At 41.7% G+C, this 17,746-nt stretch overlaps 1 pseudogene across 1 annotated transcript; it reads right to left on the bottom strand.

Moving 5' to 3' along the window:
* Window positions 1–11,897: 11,897 nt before the first annotated feature.
* LOC103262686 lies at window positions 11,898–17,259 on the bottom strand (annotated as a pseudogene). Its single transcript, XR_002482077.1, has 4 exons — window positions 17,103–17,259; window positions 13,007–13,252; window positions 12,422–12,703; window positions 11,898–12,208 (listed from the first exon to the last, which is right to left on the bottom strand). The product of XR_002482077.1 is annotated as an HLA class II histocompatibility antigen, DP alpha 1 chain-like (transcript).
* Window positions 17,260–17,746: the final 487 nt, after the last annotated feature.

The raw sequence follows: 17,746 nt of genomic DNA, 5'->3' as shown, positions 1-17,746 counted from the left end.
AGGGCCAGTAGCTCCGCCTATAATCCCAACATTTTGAGAGACCAAGGCAGGAGGATTGCTTGAGGCCAGGAGTTCAAGGCCAGCTTGGGCAACATAATGAGACCTTATCTTTACAAAAAATAAAAAAATTAGCTGGGTATGGTGGCCCATGCCTGTACTGTAGCTGCTCAGGAAGTTGAGGCAGGAGGGTTGTTTGAGTGCAGGAGATCGAGGCTACAGTGAGCTGTGATCATGCCACTGCATTCCAGTCTAGGCAACAGATTGAGACACTGTCTCAAAAACAATGATAATAATAAAATAAAAGGAAAAAATGCACAACCAACTTTATGCCTATAAATTTGAAAATCTAGATAATATGTATATATTTCTAGAAAGATATAAAAGTCAAAACAAGAAGAAGAAACAAAAAACTAAAACAGAGTAAGGAATATCAAAGGAATTGAGGCCGGTCTCAGTGGCTCAGCCTGTAATCCAAGCACTTTGGGAGGCTGAGGCGAGTGGATTGCCTGAGCCCACGGACTCGATACCAGCCTGGGCAACTTGGCGAGACTTCATCTCTTCAATAAATGAAAAATGAGCTGGAGCCCAGCAGGTCAGTGCTAGGATGGTAGTGAGTGTGTCACTGCACTCCAGCCTGAGCAAAGGAGTGAGACTCCAACTAAAAAAAAAAAAAAAAAGCAAGAAAAGAAATTGAAACAAGAAGCAAAGAATAGCTTTCCTATCCTGATAATATTGCAGTTGGGTGAGTCCTCCTGTATGTCAAGGAACAGATCATGCTGCTCTCATTTGTGTGGTTTTAGAAGAAAGGAATAAAGTTTCCACATCATTTTACAGGGCAGGTGCATCTTTATTTCCAGAGCCAGCTAAGAGCAGTACAAGAGAAGGAAATTATGGGGCCGGGCATGGTGGCTCACGCCTGTAATCCCAGTACTTTGGGAGGCAGAGGCAAGAGGATTACCTGAGATTAGGGATTCGAGACTAACCTGAGCAACATGGTGAGATCTCATCTCTACAATAAATCAAAAAATTAGCCAGATGTGGTGGTACACACCTGTGTCCAACTACTTGAAAGACTGAGGTGGAAGGATCACCTGAGCCCAGCAGGTTGAGGCTGTGATGGCATGAGCATGCCACTGAACTCCATCCTGGGTGACAGAGTGAGACTCCAATTCAAAAACAAAACAAAGCAAAATAAAAACAGAGAATGAAACTGTGGACTAATTTTACCCATATCACCACATCCAATCGTGCATTACAAAAACAATTTATTTTTATCAAGTAATATTCATTATAGGATTGCAATGATAATTCACTGTCAGAAAATCTATAATGTGATTAAAAGAAATTCTTAAAAAGGAAAATTTGTATTAATTTCAACTGAATTCAATGCAATACATAAACAGAATTTGTTAATTCAACCACATCGTAAGGATAATAAACCAAAAATCTATAGCAAATATGTTTGTTTGTTTGCTTTTGAGTCAAAGTCTCACTCTGCTGCCCAGGCTGGAGTGCAAGTGGCACACTCACAGCCACCGTAGCCTCGACCTGTTGGGCTCAGGCGATCCTTCCACCTCATCCTTCCAACTAGCAGAAACTACAGGCTCATGCCACCACGTCTGGCTAATTTTTTGATTTATTGTAGAGACGAGGTCTTGCTAAGCTGCCCAGGTTGTTCTTGAACCCCTGAGCTCAGGCAATCCTCTCGCCTCCACCTCCCAAAGTGCTGGGATTATAGGCGTGAGCCACTGCATCTGGCTGCAAATATGTTTATAGAGAAATTAGATCCATTACCTTCGAGATTGCACAAAAACTAGAATGTCATTTGTTGTAGCAAATGTTTAATATCATATTGGAAATTCTGGTCATTACTATAAGGACAAGAAAATCAAGACTTTGAAGACTTTAGAAGAAGTATAATGGCTGCAGATGATATAATCTACATGCTGGATAAGACTGCAGCTGCTGGAACAGCAATGCCTGGATTCAAACTCAAGCTCTGCACTTTGAGGCTGTTTGACCTTCACCTTTCCTTGTGTCTGCTTCCCCCTCTGTAACATGGGAAAATACCTGGCACTGCCCTCCAAATATAAATAAGTAAATACATAAGAAGCAATTCGAATAGAACCTGGAACATAGTAACCCACACAACCGATGTTATGTATCATTACATTTGTCAATGGTTTCATCTAGTTCAGTGGCTCTAAAATATAAAGAACCTCTATTGAAAGAAACCTCTTGCTCAAAGAACCCCTGTTGAAGAGTTACTCCTTCCCATTCACCACCCATAACATGCTACCTCTTCTTTTCCACTGTATTCCTAATATACCTCTGGGATAACTCACAGGGGCCTCTGGACCTGGGATCAGATTGCTTGATCTTCAGGACAGTGGTGTCAGTGATGACCCCCACCAGACCCTGGGGCACAGACCATAGTCTCCACAGTCTCAGGCACCTAAATCCACTCTTAGGCCTGGGACAGAAGGAAGCACAAAGGAAAGGTAGAGTTAGAAGGTGTCAATAAAGGGGGGACCAAAGGGAGATCCAAACTTTAACTGTGTGAGAACCACTTATCTACCTAATTCTGAATTGTACCCCACATCTTAAATAAAATAAAATATAATAAAAAGGTGCCAAGAGCAGGCCTCAGAAGCTGTTGGGTATTTGAAACCAGAAGATGGCGAAGTTTGAAAAAAGGGACAATAAAACATGGGATTAAGAAAAGCAATTGCAAGGGGGAGGAATGGGTTCTAAAAATGAAGGGTGGCAAGGGGAGGACTGTCCATACGCTCGTGCTTGAGTATTGGGATTACAGGCGTGAGCCACCACACCCAGCCTAAGACAGTTTTATTGCAAGCAAGAAAAACAGAGCAGAATAAGCTAGTACACTCCTAAGAATCAAGAGGAGCGGGCTGTTCAGAGAGTGAGCCCTGTTTTCTTTGGTTTCGTTGCTTACAGTTTACTTTTCTTTGTCTTAGTCTCTGGTCTCGGCTGGTTAGTTTCCTCTCAGGCTTCTTTTCCCTCTTTATGGCCAAAGAAAAGGAAATCTTTCATGTGATCTTTGACATGAACTCATGTTTAGATAGTGTTAATTCTACCTGGTTAAAGTTACAAGTGTCTTTAAGCAATTTGGGGGCTATGCATCTTCTCTCTCTTCATGATTTATTACTCATAAGCAATGCGCTCTAGTTTACAAGACCAAGTTAATGATTAACATAAAACATGTCTGAAACGAAATATCATAAAGGAAAAGAGTTTACATTTTAGGAGTTCAGAGACTTTCTTAAGAGTCCAGCAAGACTGCTCCTTATCTAGGTTTGTCAGTGTTTCTTTAAAGACGTGTGGCTTTTCCAAGCCTCTTGGTTATTAGGTGGTTTAATATGGCTGGTTGTCCTCTCTCAAACAGTAGCAATGATTGACCAGATAAGGTCAGCCTCCCTAGCAGGTTATATTGAGGAAGGGGAGGAAAACCACATTCCTAAGGGCAAAAAAAGAAAAAATAATACTTCTTTAAATCAAAGCGGCTTTCACAATCAGCCCAGCTCATCATGAAAGACAATCTCTAAAATGATTCAATAACTAAATGTCAGCTGGCTTTCCATGCTCTCTTCCCTCTTCATCCCCTGCTCATGTCTGCCTAACTGCCTAACATTTTGGTTTAAAAAGCATATATTGTGCACTTTCATTCTCCAGGTGAGAGGGGAGGAAGGAAGAAACCAGTCAGACAGACAGGGCGGGTCTCCAGGAAACTCTCCCATTTTACCTGAAGAAAAAAGCTGCAAGTTCTGGACAAAAGCCCACACCCATCCCTTTTCTTAATGCTCTCTCCTTTTTCCTGTGCCTTTTCCTTGCTGGCCCTTTTTCAATCCTCTCTCCAGCCCTTTACACTATTGTCTCACGTTTTGGTCCTTACTGCCGATCAGTTAGGTTAGTGTATTTTCAATCCCTGGGGTCAACCAATCAGAAAATACCTCCCTTTGGGTAGTATGGGCCTTTTAACAATTTCAGTTCTTCCAATCATGAACACAAGACATCTTTTCATTTATCTGTGACTACTTTAGTTTCCTTTATCAATGTCTGACAATTTTCACTCTGCAAATTTTTCACCTCTTTAAGCTCATTCTTTTTATTTTCCTTTTAAAAAATATTTTAATGCATGTAATGACTTAAATACGTTCTAAATCAGTTTGTTTCCCCATGATATCAGAAGTTCTGACCCAATTCTTCATATTAACATATATATTCCTTACTAAGAAACTAGACCATAACTAAGCTGGGATTTAGGCAGTGAGAAGTCTAAAGTTCATTATCTTAATTTTCTTTCTTACAGTTTAAGCACTGCAGGATCATTTTTGAGATTTTAATCTTTGATGTAATATTTTTTAACATATTTTTTATTATAAAATTGTGGAGTACAGTTAAGGGTTAGGTATACAAATGTGCATCGTTCAGACACCCTTGTTAATAAAGGGTGTTTCCCCATCCCCAGACAGATATTGACTACCTTTAGTCCCATCTCCCTTCCCCTCCCTGCCCCCCCATAGTTTCCCACCACTGTCAGTCCTTTTCTTATAGTATTATGATAGATGTTCAAGGTCTACTATATGAGTGAGGACATGTGATACTCAGATCTTTGTTTCTGTGAGAGATCACTCAGTATTATAGACTCTAGTTCCATCCAGGTTGCTGCTACCCAAAGAGATCTAGAGATTCAATGCCATCCCTATTGAAATTCTGTGATATTTTTCACAGAAACAGAAAATACATCACTAAAATTAATATGGAAAAGACCCTAAATAACCAAAACAACTTTGAACAAAAAGAACAAAGCTGGAGACATCTCACTTCTTGATTTCAAAGTATATTGCAAATCTACAGTAACCAAAACTGTATGGTATTGGTCTAAAAACATACAGCTATACCAATGGAATAAATTCTTGCATTCAGCAACTGATCTTCAACAAAAGTGTGAAGAACAAACCCTTGGGTAGTGGATAGTTTATTCAACAGATTATGTTCTTCATGTGCAGAAGAATGAAATTAGATACTTATCTCACACCATATACAAAAATCAACTCAAAAGGAATTAAAGACTTAAACATAATACCTGAAACCATAAATGTTCTAAAAGAAAACATTAGGAGAAAGCTACTGGACATTAGTTTAAGCTATTATTCTTTTGGAGATGGCACCAAAAGCACAGGCAACAAAAGTAAAACTATAAAGGTGGGGTTGCATCAAACTAAAAATCTTCTGCACAGCAAAGGAAACAACAAAATGAAAAGACAACCTACCATATGGTGCAAAAATATTTGCAAGCCATGTTTTGGATAGGGAATTAATATACAAAACATATAAGAAATTTACAAACTCAATAGCAACAACAAAAAAATAATGTTTATTTTTAAACTGGGCAAAGGACCTGAATAGATACATCTCAAAATAAGTCAGGTATATGAAAAATGCTCGATGTCACTAATCATCAGGAAAATTCAAATCAAAACCACAATGAAATATCCTATTACACCTATTAAAATGGCTATTATAAAAAAGATGAAAAAAAAAAAAAGAAAATACCTCCCTATTTGAAACTCGTAAAAAACCCCGAACTTTGATCTCCAGCAACCCCCTCTTGAATGCTCTCTTCCTGCCTAGAGCTTGCCTGTGACCTAATAAATTACACCTCACTCACTCTTCAGTGTCCACACTCCTTAATCTTCTTGGTTGTGAGACAAGAACTTGGGATTCCTCAGGCAAGAATTGCAATGCTCCTTGGGAGCCCGATGTATTGGCCAGCCTATTGAAAAGAGCCATAACATTCCTAGATGCTCTGCAGCTACTGGTGTCCCCAAGCTCTCGGATGCCACTGTGTTCCCATCTCCAGATGCCATTGTGTCCCTGGAGGCCACAGGGTAAAACCTGGTAGTGCAGCCCTGGTGAGACTGCACACAGGCACTAAAGACATAGCTCAAAAGATATATTCCTTGTCCTCAAGGTGCATGAAATCAAAGAATGAAAGAGACAAATATGGTTACAATATATGTGATTTGCTTCTTATGAGTTATCACAAAGTATACAAAAGATGCTACTTGGGAGCATAAAGAAGGTATTAATATCAAAATTAAATTTAGGAAAGGCTTCCAAAGGATGATGTTTAACTGAGGTTAACAAAGCAGAGAAAGAGGGCATGGCATTTCCAGTCAGAGAAGTAGCCTCAGAAGTAGAGAGGCATGAAATTGCATGGAGAATTGCAAGTTTTTCAGTATGACTGAGCCAAAGAAGACATGAGCGGGAGGCGGGGGTAGGACATATTGTAACGCCTTAAATACTGGTGGTGGGTGTTTGCATTTTATCCAGCAGGACATGAGAAATTATTGAAGGATCTTAAGCAGGAGAATAATGTGATCAGATTTGTGTCTGGAGGTGGCAGAAGATGGGGAGGGTGGGTTGGAGGTCTGAAAGACCATCAAGACTCTTCAGCAATGGGGTACGAAGTGATGAGAGTGTGGGTGGGGGCAGTAACCCAGGGTAAGGAAGAGAGTGGGAAAGTTTGAATGAGAGTAATGGCATGAGAAGCCACAGGAATCAGTAAATGATATGCCAGAAGTAGGGATATGAATTCCAGCATAACCAGGGAATGTGGAAAACTATAGCATAAGAGACTGCCAAAGGCAATAAAGGATGAGGAAGTGACCCAGAGAAAAGAAAATGTTCTGTATGGGATGGGCTGAATTTGAACTGAGGGCAAGTGAAGTTGATCTGAGAGCAGTTGAAATAAATAGAAGGACTTCAGGCTACACTATGTTAGCGACATAGACTAAAAGGAGTTGCATGGTAGGTGAAGTTATACATTTGGATTATGTCACCCAGGAAAATATGCATCAAGTCAGGATAGCAGGGTCTGAAGGTGTGGTCCTGCATCCTGGCAAACACAGACATGAAAAAGAGACTGAAAAGGAGAGGACTAACATGAGGAAGACAAGGAGAAAACGTGCTCATAAAACAATGGACAGACAAAAAATTGCAGGAAAGGGGAGTGGACCCATCTCAAATATTACTAATGACACAAATAAGATAGAGACAGAGCATTGACCACTGGTTTGGGTTATATAACGATCATTAGGTGCCACCCTGAGCGCAGCATCAGAGATGTGGAGAAGAGGGAGAGTTCAGTGAGATGAGGACAGAATGAAATGGGAGAAGGTCAAAAGCACATTGTAGACTCATATTTCAAGAAGGCTACCACTACAACTTGAGAGAGAGAGAGAGAGACTCTCTAGAGGAAGTGCAGAACCCTGGCTCTTCTCTCTTCAGTAACATGACATGGGGAAAATGAGACACTTTATGACTCTCTTTGAGTTTCAGTCTTTTTGTTTCTAAGATGGGGTTAATAAATGCCTTCCTGAAGGCAGCATTGTGAGGAATGACTTGAGGTTTGGCACTTCATAGGTGTTCAGTCAAGGGTGCTTATCATTGCTGTTGTTATAATGAGAGGAAGTAAAAGAGAGCCTCACACACTATAATTAAAAAGGAAGAGCTACTTGGAAGGCTGAGGCGGAAGAATCGCCGGAGCCCAGCGGGTCGAGGCTGCGGTAGCCGGGAGCGGCCACTGCACTCCAGTCTGGGCGACAGAGTGAGACTCCAACTCAAAAAAAAAAAAAAAAGGAAGAAGAGAAGCAGAAACTAAAAGATCACCTATGGCCTCCAGAATCTCCCAGAGTCCCCTACCCTTTCTTGCCTATCTGCGCACTCACCCTTGATGGCCCCAGTTTTAGAGAGGTTCAGCAGAGCCACCAGGGTTGCCATGGCGATGGCTTGCAGGATCATGGCTCTGGTCTGGCTCCTTAAGGCTTCAAGGTACATCTGCAATGGCAACTGTGAGCCAGAAAGCAAGGAGAAAATGAGGCAGTGAAGGGGAGGAGCTCTGGATCCAAGGCTCATTTCCCTACCCCTGTCAAAGGAGAAAGAGTGGAGATAAAACAGCTTGATGGGGTTCAGTCAATCAGAAGATGTCAGAAGGGGCACTTATGCGCTGAGTAAAGAAGATGCTAGAACTGCTGGAAGAAGTGGGAGAACTGTCAGGGACTGACATGGCCTAGAAAGCCCCAATCTACTTACTGTGAGGTTTGGGGACAAGAGAAGAAAACTAAAATGGAGACATCACAATCACAGTCCTCTTTTTTTGTTTTGTTTTGTTTTGTTTTGTTTTTTGAGTTGGAGTCTCATTCTATCACCCAGATTGGAGTGCAGTGGCATGTTCCCGGCCACTGCAGCTTCGACCTGCTGGGCTCCAGCAATCTTTCTGCTTCGGCCTTCCAAGTAGCTGGAACCACAGGCATGTGCTACCACTCCCATTAATTTTTTTGATTTACTATAGAGATGAGGTCTCGCCAAGTTGCTCGGGTGGGTCTCGAACCCACAGTCTCAGGCAATCCACTCGCCTTGGCCTCCCAAAGTGCTGGGATTACAGGCTGAGCCACCCAGCCTGGCCTTACATTCCTCTTAATGAGGTTGTTTGGAAATACATTATAGAAGTTGGTCCTTGAGTACTTTTTATCTGTAGTTACTTTTGTGAGTGAATAATATTTCTTTAAAAATTATATGCTGATTCTTTGTATCAAGTAGGAATTCATTTGATTGCTGCCAAATGATATTATGTCTTTGATAATTTTAAAGAAATTCTTTGATGCTTCTAGACATATAGGTGAATGAAATAACATTTTTAATTTTCTAATTGCAATTATGCTTTTTTATTTCTCCTACATACAAGAATGTGGTGATACAAAGAAATCTAACTTAAATTTCACGTTTAAGAACAATTTCTTGACTGGGTGCGGTGCCTCAGCCTGTAATCCCAGCACTTAGGGAGGCCGAGGTGAAAGAATTGCCTGGGCCCCTGGGTTTGAGACCAACCTGGACAACTTGGTAAGACCTCATCTTTTTTTTTTTTTTGAGTTGGGGTCTCACTCCGTTGCCCAGACTGGAGTGCAGTGGCACGCTCATGGCCACCCAGCATTGATCTGCTGGGCTCAGGCGATCCTTCCACCTAGCTGTCCAAGTAGCCAGAACCACAGGTGCGTGCTACAATGCCCAGCTAATTTTTTATTTATTGTAGAGATGAGGTTTCACCAAGTTGCCCGGGTGGGTCTCAAACCCTCGGGCTTAGGCAATCCACTCGCCTCAGCCTCCCAAAGTGCTGAGAATACAGGCCAAGCCACCGAGCCTGGCCAGAGACCTCATCTTTATAACAAATCACAAAAACTAGCCAGACATGGTAGCATACGCCTGTAGTTCCAACTACTTGGAAGACTGTGATGGAAGGATCACCTGAGCCCTGCAGGTCAACGCTGGGTGGCCGTGAGCATGCCACTGCACTCCAGTCGGGCGACAGAGTGAGACCCCCCAACTCAAAAAAAGAAGAAGAAGAAGAAGTAAACGTAAAATTTAATACTAAACGAGATATTTTAAAGTATCTTTGAGACTTCAGTATGGGGAACACTTCTTTTTAAAAAAAATCACATGAACAAAAGACAGTAGTAAAAATTTGCTAAACTTTATTACAAAATATTAAGGATTTCTATTTAATAAAGGAAACCATGGAAGAAGCTGCCAGAAATCAGATTTGGAGAAATCATTTACAATGTCTAAAACTGACAAGGTATGACAAGACTATACAAGGATCTCCTGCAAACCAAAAAGAAAAAGACAATACAAAAATGGGCAAAGGATGTGAACCAGCAATTTACTGAAAAGGAGCCCCAAAGTGACTGACCAGCAGAGAAGATCACCTAAATTATAAGTAATTTAAGAAGAAAGTGCAAAATAAGGTCGGGAGCAGTGGCTCATGCCAGCAATCCCAGCACTTTGGGAGGTAGCGGTAAGAGGATTGCCTGAGTCCAGGGTTTCAAGATCAACCTGGGCAACATGGCAAGACCTCATTTCTGCAATAAAAATCAAAAATTTAGCCAGGTGCGGTGGCACGGGTCTGTATTTCCAGCTACTTGGAAGGCTAAGGTGGAAGGATTGCCTGAGCCCAGCAGATCAAGGCTGACATGGCTGTAAGCATGCCACTGCACTCAAGAGTGAAACTCTGACTCAGAAAAAAAAAATGTAAAATAAGACAGCATGTTCACTTATGCAAAGGGATTTGAAAATATTAGAAAACTGGAAAATGTCCAGTGTTGATGTGAATTAATGTGAATTTAGGAGTTGCAGAAAATATCAGTAACTGCTGAGGGAAATATAGATTAACACAACCATTCTGGTGAGCAGATGGGCAACACTTAGTCAAATTAAGGAACTGCATCCCCAGGGACCCTGCAACCCCATTTTAGGGTGCATGCATTGCAGAGATGCAAGTCCATATGCATATGCAGGTCCACATGAGAATACAAACATGGCTTGCAATAGTGGAGAACCAGAGATAATTCAGGTGTCTTAGTGGAAATATAGGTAAGTGGATTGATACAGTTTGGATATTTGTCCCCATTCAATCTCATGTCGATAATTAATCCCCCAATGTTGGAGATGGGAACTGGTGGGGGTGTTTGGGTCCTGGGGACAGATCCCCCACAAATGACTTGGTTCTCTCACTGGAGTATTGAGTGAGTTCTCACTCTATCAGTGGACTCAAGACCCGGTTGTCAAGACATGTCCTCCTCTCTCTCTTGTTCCCTCTCTAGCCATGTGACACACTGGCTCCCCTTGCCTTCCACCATGAGTAAAAGCTTCCTGAATCCTCACCAAAAGCCAAGCAGATGTTGACACCATCCTTCTTATACTGCAGAAACGAGTGAAATAAATCTCTTTTCTTTATAAATTACCCAGCCTCAGGTATTCCTTTATAGCAATGCAAATTGGACTAACATATGGAGGTATAGAGAAGAATACTATGGAAGAGCTAGAAGCAACAATCTAGGTGTACAAAATTAGATCTATAATATAGTGCCATTTTGGTTAATTAAAAATACATATACCCTAGAAAACACTGCATGTTACAGGGTATATGCAAATAAAAGGAAACTCATCAAATCTATTAGAATGTTTACCTATGGGGTAGGAGTAAGAGGTTAGATATGAGAGTGAGGCCTGGGGATAGAAGGGAACAAATAAATCAAGAGAGGAAACTTGGAGGAAGCAATGATGATCATATACATGAACTGAGTAGTATGATCCACTTAACCCTTTGCACCTGAGATCCAGCAAGGATAGTAGTAATAATGAATTAAATGTGGTCACCATCATGGACAATCACTATCTAATGGGAAGAGAATTACAAAAACGTACAAATATATAAAACATGGTAGTGTTATAAGTAGAAAGCTATGGGATTCCAGAACGGGCATTTTCTTTTTTTTTTTCTTTTTTTCTTTCTTTCTTTCTTTCTTTTTTTTTTTTTTGAGAAAGCAGGATTTATTGAGAGGAGAGAAGAAAAGCTCCCACAGTGGGAGGGGACCTGAGGAGGTTGCAGTCAGAAGGGGCATTTTCATGTGAGCTTTTTCATTCAGTGAGTCCAAATAGAGACAGCAAATGGTTTATAGACACCTGTCACATTGTGTTGTAATTATATATAGAAATATGGATTTGGAGTCAATACTAGACTATAAGTTCTTATAGCATTTGAGCTTGGTCTTATTTTTTTTTAGTAAATAAAATAGGGTGTATAGAACAGTTACTAAGGAGTTTTGGATCCAGACTTTCTGAATTGGAATGATAGCTACACTGCTCCCTAGCTGTGTGACCTTAGTCAAATTACTTAATGTCTCTGTGTATGTAAAAAGACATGTAAGAAGATTACCTCTAGTGTAAAATGGAGACAGTAATAGTACCTACCTCACAGAGTATTTCTGGGGATAAAATGAGTTAATAAATGTAAATGTTCAGAATAGTGGCTGAGCATATTAAATGCTCAGTAAATTATCAGTGTTGTTATTATGCAGTCTGATGCTTTTAAGTCATTAAGAGATCAATGTATATTTATGAAATAGAATTTTTCCTTCATTCATTATATAGTACAGATCCTAGGCTCCCTCCTCTTTTCCTCTGACAATAGCCCACAGGAGCCCCCGGGCTCTGGGGTCATGACCAGAATGCAGAGCCTTTATGATGAGGATGGTGCCAGCCATGATGCCCACCAGGCCCAGCAGCAGGCCCAGGGCACAGAGCACAGTCTCCGTTGTCTCAGTCACATGGATTGGCTCCTGAGCCTCTGAGGAAGGAATGAAGATGAAATCAGAAGGTGTGGTTAAGGGTAAGGCCAACCTGGGATGGCCTGGAGGTTGAAGAATATGGACCCATTGATGGCACATTAGGAGATGGAGAGGACTGAGACTTGGTGAGTGGGAAAAGCTGGTACAGAGGGTACCTGGTCCGGGGAGTGGAGGGTGTCAAGAGATTATGGAGAGGAAAAGGGACTGCATACCCCAGTGCCCGACAAGCGGCTTGTCCAGGCCCCAATGATCCACTTTGCAGTCATAGACATTGTCAGTCAAGGGCATGAAGGTCAAGTAGTGGAACTTGTGGAAGCTGTAATCTGTTCTGGGCAGGAAGATGGTCTCAGCGACACCCTCAGTGACCGGCTGCCCATTGCACAGCCACGTGACATTGAGCACCGGCGGGAAGAACTTGTCAGTGTGGCAGATGAGGGTATTGGGTTGGCCCAGCTCCACAGGCTCCTTGGGAAACACGGTCACCTCAGGGGGCTCTAGGAGGAAACAGGACCTGGTGAGTCCCCTGATCTGAACTGAATCACAGAGGTTCCACCTTTGCGTCCCCGAATCAGAGCCAAGAGTGTCAGCCCACTGACCAGCCTCACTCAGCTCAGACTTTCTCATGCATGAGAAGGGATGATGCCAGCCCTTGGCTGTACTGGAATAAGCCCATGACCGCTCAGGGGAAAAGAATCCCTCAGCAGTGGGCATCTGGGTCTCCCATTCTGGGTGTGGCACAGGAGCCCTCCCATGCCTTCCCAGTTGACCAGAGAGGAAGAAGCAAAGAAAGGCAGTACCACTGGTGGCCTGGGTGTAGTTGGAACGCTGGATCATGGCATTCAAGTTGGTGTTCGCTATAGCAATGTTAGCCAGCCCGTCCTGAGCCTCAAAGGAAAAGGCTCGGCCAAACTCCTCCAGATGCCAGACCGTCTCCTTCTTGTCCAGATCCATGTAGAACATCTAATCTTTATCAAACTCAAACATAAATTCCCCTGATGACCTATATGTCTGTGTAAATATGGCATAAGTTGACACATGGTCCGCTGCATAAAGAAAGTAGAGAAAAATGTGACAAAATGGAAGCATGAATATGTAAGTGGTGGAGGCCAAAGAATGAATAAATATTTATATAAAAAGGCCAAAGGAAGCCAGGTGCAGTGGTTCTTGCCTTTAATCCCAGCACTTTGGGAGAAGAAGGTGAGAGGATTGTTTGAGCCCAGGGGTTCAAGACCAGCCTAGACAACTTGTCGAGACTTGTCTTTACAGTAAATCAAAAAATCAGCTGGGCATGGTGGTGCACGCCTATGGTTCCAGCTACTGGGAAGGCTGAGGTGAAAGGACCACCTGAGCCCAGTAGGTCAAGGCTGCACTGGTCATGAGCATGTCACTTCACTCCAGCCTCAGCGACAGTGAGACACCAACTCAAAGAAAAAAATAAAAAGGTAGAAGGAAGCTAAAGGAAAGACATATAGGGGAAGGAGGAGTAACACCAAAAAGGAGATACTACAGAGCAGTCAAGAGTAGTTACAAAAGGAAATGAGGGAGGAACAAAATGAAAAGGGATTCACTGAGAAGTCAAGCTGCTTCCTGGCCTTTGAAAGTCTGGGCATCCTGAGCCTGCAGGTTCAAGACCAGCGTGGGCAACTTGGTGAGACCTTGTCTCCACAATAAATCACAAAAACGAGCCGGACATGGTGGCATGCATCTGTAGTTCCAACTACTTGGAAGGCTGAGGCAGAAGGATCGCCTAAGTCCAGCAGGTGGAGGCTGCGGTGGCTGTGAGCGTACTGCTGTACTCCAGCCAACTCAAAAAATAAAAATTAAAAAGAATGTCTGGGCATCTCAAACCTACAAAAACAATGACAAGTAACATTTTGAAGCTTACAATAACAGATGTTGAGTACTTACTCTGTGCATGGCATTGTTCTAAATACTTTATATATTCCTCTCATTTAATGGGCATAATAACCCTATAAAGCATATACATAACCCATTATTTTACAGATAAGAAAATGTAGAGGTTAAGTAACTTGCTTAAAAGGTCACATAGCTATTGGTGAAACTAACAGATTTTTCTCTTTCCATGAGATCTCAATTCTTTTAGGACCACAGATGTAAAGTTGTTTCTAGAGTCATGGGTTGGAGATACGGGAATTTCATTTTTCTTGTTATGGAAAAGGGAAAAAAATAGAAAATTAAAAGGGAGAAGAAAGTACAATGTAGTGTATTCTTGAGATTGCTAAGAATGTTCTCATCACAAAGAAGCTTGTGAGATAATCATATGTTAATTAGCTCAATTTAGCCATTCCACAATGTATACATATTTTAAATAACAGGTTGTACATGACAAATATATACAATTCTTATTTGTCTATTTAAAATATGATTTTTTAAAATGACCCAAAAAAAGATGATTGCATTGGGCAGTCTAGGAATAAGAAAGTTAATTGGGAGTTTTCCACCTCCCTAAACACCCACATCGGTCACCAATTCCTGAAGGTCTAAGCTCTCCAGTGTCAGTCAAATTGTTGTCTCTTCTCCCTGCCTTCTGCTCTCTCTCATTGCTCAAGCACGGTTGGCCTTGCGTCTTGAACTAGCTTCTCCCATTCACGCTGCACACTGCTGCCACAGTGGCCTTCCTAAACTATAACTCTGCTGTCATTCTCCTGCTTAAAATCCATCAGTGATTCCTTGTGAGTTGTAGGACAGCACTAAAACTCCTGAGTTTTGCATGGAAGGTCTGTCATGACCTTGTTTTTGCCTGTGTATTTCTTCTGATCTCCTGCTACTGTTCTACTTCTGAGGCTAGCTCCAATCATACTAAAGTTTCTGAAGTTCTCCAAATACGTTCCACATACGAACCTTTAAGTTAGGAACTTTCAAGGATATGAACGTGCATTCGAATGTCCAATCATGTAAGTTAATTCCCTATCTATGCTAAATACCGATTAGATCATTACACAAAGTATACATGCATCATAACATCACACTGTACCCCATAAGAATGTACAGTTAGTACGTGTCAATTAAAAATAAAATAAAACTTAAAAAGAAGAATTACAAATATCTCAGGTTATAGCTCTTGGGAATGTGATAATTAAGAGTCAATTTCAAAGGAGAACAAGGAGGATCCAGAGAAATAGAAGAAAAATAAGGATAGATTAAGTTAATTTTAATAAGAAATTAGAAAGAAGTAGATTAGATTACAGTACAAATGTCATCAAGAACTCAAGTCAGAGAAACACTGAAAAGTACCCACTGGATTTGATCATATATAGAGGCTTCTGCTGGCCAACACAAGGGTATCCTCGGGGTTGTATTAGAAACAAAAGTCGGAAGGTTAGCTACATGGGTAAGGACACAGAGAGTATCTCTAGGATAGGCTGCAGAGGGAAGGCAAAGTTGTTTTTTAACTGTTGGTTCATGTTTTTGTTTTTAAGGTGAAGAACATGTTCATATGTTGAGAGAGGAGGAACCAGTGGAGAGGGAGGCAATAAAGACAGAGCTGAATTCATTAGTTCTACCTATCAAGAATCTTCTGTTTTTTGGGGGGTTTTGGGGGGGGTTTAGTTGAAGTCTCACTCTGTCACTCAAACTGGAGTGCAGTGGCCACTCCCGGCCACTGCAGCCTCGATCTGCTGGGCTCTGGCGATCCTTCTGCCTTAGCCTTCCAAGTAGCTGGAACTACAGATGCGCACTACCACACCCGGCTAATTTTTTTGATTTATTGTGGAGATGACCAAGTTGCCCAGGCAGGTCTTGAATCCGCGGGCGCAGGCAATCCACTCACCTCAGCTTCCCAAAACGCGGGATTACAGGCTGAGCCACCGAGCCCGGCTAAGAATCTTAAAGAGTATTCATGTCTATATGGAGATATGTTCATTGTGATTTATATTATAACATAACATTGGAAATACCTGAGTGACCATCAACCTGGCAATAGGTAATTCTGGTTCTGCCTAACCTCACTTCCTTTTTACTTCTCCATGCACTTGAACCCCACGCCTTAAATAAAACTGCCTGGAGGCCAGGTTGCATCTTTTCTATTGTGAATGCTAAACCTTCACATCACTAGGTTTTTGTATGACAATAACATGCACAGGTTTAATGCTTCCTGATATCAGGACAGGAGGGAGAAAGAGTGTTCACCATGATTTACAATACCTGGTAGAATTCTTGCTGTCATCCAAAGTCTAAACCTCCCAATGGTCACTGGGTCTCTCAGGACTCGAATCATAAGGCTAACAAAAACATGCAACTCTGCTATCTTGAGGAGAGAAAAAAAAGCTTGGGAACCACCCACAAAGACCCTGAAAGAGTCCTAGGATATTGAAAAAGAAGCAAGATACTCTTAGTACTTTCTTGCCTAGGTTCTAACACAGAGAGCCCATACCTTTGGGTCCTTTAAAAGCAGCCACACAAAACAGAAGCTGGGGATCCAGGAGAGGTAGGAGGGATGTGGAGCCCAGCAGGTCTCAGTTAGAAAGTCACTGTGTGCAGAAGTGTGGGCAATGCAGAGTATGATCATCACAACGGCGCCTGGACTTTAAACTTGGCTCTTTGAATTGATATGTAACCATGGAAAATGTATTAATCTTTTTGAGCTTTGGTTTTTTCACCTCTAAAATGGAGTTGATAATATCTTCATTGAAGGTTCTTGTGAGATGTAAATGGGGAAAGAAATTACATAGGTGTCTAGTAAATTGTGGTTGCTATTGCTATTATTATTAGAGCGAGAGGGAAAAACGGTGAATCTCACAAAAAGGAATGAAGAGGAAAAAAGGAGTTAGAGGAAAAATAGATCAGTGAGTCCCTAATTCCTGAAACAGCAATTTATGATAGCCTGCCCCCACTTCTCACCCCCGAGGCTCAAGAATCCTTCTGAGGACTCACCCTTGATGGCCTCAGCTCCTAGGAGACTCAGCAGGAAAATCAAGGAGAGGACTCTCAGGATCACAGCTCTGGTCTGGGACATTCTCTCTTCAGGGAACACGTTGTGGGGTCTACAGCTAACAGCTGTGAGCACAGGAACAATGATAAGGAACTGAGGCAGGGTGGGGACAGTAAGAGCTCTGAAACTGTGGGCTTCTATCACCTGAAAATGGCCAAAATGGGTGGAGGGGAATCAGTATAGCTGGGCTTACTTAACCAGTCAGGCACATAATAGAGCTGGCATTCTCTGTTGCTGGGTGAAGAGAGTGCCAAAGGGTCTGGGGACAAGATGGGAGAATTTTCAGGGACCAGCATGGTCAAAGAAACTCCAATTCACAGTTCATTTTTAGAGTTAGAGAAAAACTTGAGAAGACAAGTCATAATTTCTTCTGCCAGCAAACGTCTTATATGATGCTCCATCATTCCTTACCCCTAACCCCATCACAGACATTCAGGTGATCTTTGATGTTTCTGTCTACTAATTTTTCTAAACAATGTTTTAAGTTATTTCATCAAGTTTACAAACATATTCTATTGGTATTTAAAAATAAATGCACCTGAGATCATGGATTTTTATTCCATCTTTGATGTAGAAGTTTTAGTTT

The sequence above is a fragment of the Carlito syrichta genome, unplaced genomic scaffold (genome assembly GCF_000164805.1).
Source record: "Carlito syrichta isolate Samal-C Ts95f unplaced genomic scaffold, Tarsius_syrichta-2.0.1 Scaffold92604, whole genome shotgun sequence".
Classification (NCBI taxonomy): domain Eukaryota; kingdom Metazoa; phylum Chordata; class Mammalia; order Primates; family Tarsiidae; genus Carlito; species Carlito syrichta.
This window is presented reverse-complemented; position numbering and strand designations above follow the sequence as displayed.